This window comes from Pteropus alecto, unplaced genomic scaffold, assembly GCF_000325575.1.
Source record: "Pteropus alecto unplaced genomic scaffold, ASM32557v1 scaffold22, whole genome shotgun sequence".
In the NCBI taxonomy this organism is placed as follows: Eukaryota; Metazoa; Chordata; class Mammalia; order Chiroptera; family Pteropodidae; genus Pteropus; species Pteropus alecto.
Genome location: NW_006434839.1, coordinates 1072899 through 1077799, shown reverse-complemented (window position 1 = coordinate 1077799; position 4901 = coordinate 1072899). Strand labels below are relative to the sequence as shown.

Here is a 4901-nt window from a genome sequence, read left to right as displayed (position 1 = left end):
GGGGGTGGGGTGGGTGGGTGGTGGGTGGGTGGAGGGCAAGGGGGAAGCAGTGGGAGAGGCACAGGCCGCACCCGGTCCTCTCCCAGGTGGCGGGGGTGGGCACGGGAGCAGCCTTCTGGAGGAGCACCAGTAGTGACATGTCGAAAGAGCTGGACTGTTCTGGATCGTGGCTGTGGGGTCTGGGAAAAGGCATGACAGAAATTGTGAGTAGGAAGGAATAGGAGGCCCCAGGTGAACGGCTCCGTGTGTGTGCAGCTTGCTTGCAAATGAGCTGTTTGAACACAGGTCCTTACTTATTTGTTTGATAACGTTTCTGACCTATTTTAAATACAGGGAAATTATTCATCTCAGTTTTGCTGGCTTCATAGTTGGGACAGAGTAGAATGATGATCTGAATTCAGATCTTCTAAATAGAATAGTTAAATGTGCTGATATTTCTCAGAAAAATCTTTCTCTCTAACTCCTACCTGCTCCTCAATATCTTTGACTTACATGTGTGTTTTTAAAGGCCTGGGTAATCAGTCCCTGCTCTTCATCCTTGCTGTCCAGAAATTCTGGAATTGTACAGAGCTGATTATCTTTCTTTAGAAGCAGCAACTCAATTCATCCTGTATTCGCATCCTGTGGATCACAGCAGACCCCAAGTGTTCTCCAACTTTATCGGAATCATGGGCCTTTATCGAAAGGAGTGATTATGGAGAGAACTCACCAAGGAAGGAAAATAACATTAATTAGATAATACTGTTTTCTAGGCACCAGGCTGGGTCATTTCGTATGTCCTTTTATCATGACGATAGCCCTGTGAGGCGAACATTATCATCATACTTTTCATGAAGAGGAACCTGAAGATCTGAGAGGTTAATTGACTTGTCTAAGGACACAGCTACTAACTGGTTGAGTCGGGAAGCAAATCTGTCTGACACTGAAGTACAGTGCCTTCCTGTGAATGGCCACTGGTGCCCCATTTATAAATCCCTCTAGTCATGAGGTTCGTGTCCCACTGAGGGCGGGTGCTAGCAGCAGCCTGTGAGCGCTTCACATTGGACAAGCAGTATCCAGAAAGCCCCGTCTGCCACCTCTGCTGCGTGACGCTTCTTAGCATGATTTGCAGTGTTATGGGAGAACCTCAATCTGCTAAGTCTCCTCTGGAAAAACACAGTTCTCGAATAGTAAAAAACGTAATTTTCACACAGCTTTCTGTAACTGGGTTTTCTATAATTTTTTTTGAAAAGAAAGTTTGAATTTTTAACTTTATTTTAGAGAAAATAAAGTTAAAGTTGCTGAGAGTACAGAGCCCACCTGTTCCCCTCGCTCAGTTTTCCTAATGTTACGTATAGAAGTTACTTCTATACTTATATCTTCTATAAGCCGGGACATTTGTTCAGACTAGGAAACTAGCATCGATACATTAACTGTTAACGAAACTGCAGACTGTGTCCAAAATATTACCCGTTTCCCACCCTTTTCCTTTTCTTTTCCAAGGCTCTGAGCCAGGGAACCGTGTTGCATCTAGTCGTCAGGTGCCGCCAGTCTCCTCTGGTCTGTGATGTTTCTCAGTCTCTCCTTGGGTTTCATGACCTTGACAGTTTCGAAGATTCCCGTTCAGGCATTTTGTAAAATATCTCTCAGTCTGGGTTTGTCTGATATTTTTCTCATCATTGGACTGGAATTATGGGCCTTTAGGGAAGAAGAAGACAGCAGAGGGGAAGCACCCTGCTCCTCGCGTCATATAGGGTACGTGACATCCTCACGACGTGTCCCGGGTCACGTTAACCTTGGTGGCTTGCTAAAGGCGGTGTCTGCCAAGCGTCTCCACTGTGCACGGATGCTAGTTCCTTTTGCAGACTCTCGTTCAGAAATAAGTCTCTAAGTTCCAGCTCGCTCTCAAGAGAAGGCAGAGTAAGCCCTGCCTCCCAGAGGGTCTCCCAGGTCTTGCTGCTGCGCTCGTCCCTTTCCCGCCTCCAGGCTTCGGGTGCAGGTGGAAAGCGCTCCCGCCCCCTCGTCTGCCACGTCCCCGCGCCTGCCACGTCCCCGCGCTGCTGTGCATTTTCGCTCTGTTCGCTTTCTCCATCGCGATGCTGCTGACGCTCACCGAATTCTGCCTCAAAGACTTATTCGTGCAGCCTGCGGGCCATGAATGCGTTTCCCCCTCCTCCCTCCCGGCACCTGGCTTCCAGGACCCAGGAGGCGGTAGCCACCCAGTGAGCAAGAACCCCACCTCTTCATAAGGTGGTGGGGCGAGAAGCTGGAAAGACTCTGAATATGTGAACATTTACAGTTTTTGTTCCTGTGACACGTGTTTATTAACAATGTGCTTATCTGCTCGGTTTCTGGATTTCTGCACTCATCCAGGGCATTAGGAGAATTCATTTGCTCAGGAGAAGAGCCGCCTTGATGCCGCCCAGTGGCAATGTAGGCACAACTCTGGGCAGCATTGAAAAAAGGCTGCCTGTGGAGTGCAAAATGGTTCAGTTGTGGAGATATGTCGGCCGTACAATAGGGATGGGGCTGGGCTTAGTCTTGCAGCTTGGTGGAGGGAGGGCTTTTTTTTTGGTGGAAATGTCAGATCTGAGTCTTCGAAACCCTGTAACTACTTCTTCCTCCTCTCCTTGGCTTTCTATGCCTTGACTAGCCTTCTCTCATCGTCTCCAACTCGTCCCGCTGCGAGCTCACCACTCTCTCTCATCTCTGAGACACTCGTGGCTGCCTACATGTCTCTCCGTTCTATCATAATGGTCGTGAGGAATCAGACTTAGAGAATTCTGTAGAGGGTGGCCCGTGCTTTGGGGATCTTAGAGGCCACAGCGTGAGGGAAAGATATAGTTAGCCTTCATTCTGGATAAATGCCAGCGGTAAAATTGCTGTAATATTAAGTAAGATTAATTAAAGTTTTTGTTCTCAATTTTTCTCATTTCTTCTTTGATTTTGAAATAAAATAAGAAGGTAACATGAAAAACAGAATAGAAACCAGAGCTATCGCTCTCTCAGCAATGCAAAGTACATTATTTTAATAAATTCCAGAATTCAAAACTGAGTTTTCATGTTTTGCATAGAAAGTATCACATTTTTCTAAATCGCTGCAGATAATCCACTTTTCTTTGCCGATACACCGACTCTGTCTCCATGGATGAAAGGAAGTAGAAAGTAGCTATGACTGTGAAATGATGTGTGTTTGAAAAGAAGATGAATCTGTGCATCAATCGCTGGGTATTTTTTTTAGCAAGCATTTTTCTTATTGGAATTAAGTAATTATCTGAATTCCTATGTGGTTTAGCCTTTCCTAACCCCAGTAGTAACATGGTTTGTCAAGAAACCATCTTTATATTTATGGTGATTTATTCTCTGCCTCCTCCTCCTTCATCTTCTTTCTTCTTCTTCTTCTTCTTTTTTTTTTTTTGGCCAGACTAGGCTTTCTGAATACATGTCAGTTGGCGACCAGGCTTTGGATGAAGTCCCTCTGCCTACAGTGGGGCAGGGCAGGGTGGGAGAGAAGGGGCAGTGATATCTGTCATGAAGAAGTCACCGTGGAAACCCTGTTCTTGGGGGAGATTCGCGCCTCGTCAGTTTTTCCGGCCAGTAGCAGATGGAGACCTTCTCCTCTGAGTCTCCAGAGCTGCAGCCAGAGTTTTTAGCTCTGGGTCTTGCAGCCGGGTGGAGATGGTGCACAAACCGTGTGCCCCCGGGAGGCAGGGGCTGCCCACTGCTCACGGCCGCGTCCCTGTGCCTGGCACGCGACAAGCACTCATGAATCTTATCTGAATGACTGGAAGTCCAGTCCTGCGGTCCATTATGTTATTCATAGAGCAGCCGAAGGCCCGGGAGGGCAGCAGGTGGCCTGCAGCCGCACCCAGGGCAGCATGGGTACCAGGTGCAGGGGCTGCCGCCCCCCTGGTGCAGAATGCTTCCCACGACCCACCCTGCCCGCCTAAGAAGCTAGTCTGGCTTCTAACTTCTTTCCAATCCAATCTCTCTCTCTCTCCTCATTTCCTCATGGTCGTTTCTAGCTGGTTTGAACACTCTGCGGGGTCTCTGTTTCTCGTGTAACAACACGAACTTAGCAGCTTCAAGGAACGTCCATTTCTTATGTCACAGTTTCTGTGGATCAGGAGTTTGGGCACAGCCGAAGTGGGCCCCCTCTGCAGGGTCTCACAAGCTGCAATTAGGGCGTTGTCTGTGTTGCGCCCCTGAAACTTATATGATATCGTGTGCCAGCTGCACTTACAACAGAGACCTCGTCTGAGCTGCGTCTTTGCTGGAGCTCGGGGTGCTCTTCCAAGCTCTGGTTGTCGGTGGAATTCAGTTCCTTGCAGCTGGGGAACCAAGGTTCCTGTCGTCTTTCTGGCCGTCAGCTGGGGGCCAGTCTCGGCATCTTGAGGCCTCCCGGCGGGACTTTTCAAGGCCACAGGAAGGCCCGGCCCCTCTTCCAAGGTTTTAACTAATCATGCCCACCCAGGAGTTTGTCCCCTGTCCCCGCCTTCCCCGCTCCCCCCAACCCCCCACAGCACCTGGTCTTCCTAGGTGGTCTCTCATCCAAGTACTAACCAGGCCCGACCCCGCTTAGCTTCCGAGATCAGACAAGATCGGGCGTGTTCAGGGTGGCAAGGCCATAGACCAGGAATTTTGATTATCTCAAACTCAAATGATTTGGGACCTTAATTACGTCTGTGAAAGCCCTTCATCTTTGCCATATAATGTAACCTAGTCACAGAAGCGACATCCCATCTTATTGACAGTCCCACGCCAGGATCATTCGGGGTGTGTGTATCAGGGCGTGGGAATCTCGGGGGCCACCACAAAAACACTGATGTCGGGCTGCTTCCAGGGAAGTTCACATCTGGACAGTAAGTGGAGCACTTCCCTGATATTTCTTGATAAATGTCCAGAAGTTCACATCTGGACAG

General features: G+C 48.7%; 1 pseudogene; it reads right to left on the bottom strand.

Annotated features, from left to right (window-relative positions):
• Nucleotides 1–4493: 4493 nt before the first annotated feature.
• On the bottom strand, nucleotides 4494–4612 carry LOC112478720 (annotated as a pseudogene).
• Between the last annotated feature and the right edge of the window lie 289 nt (nucleotides 4613–4901).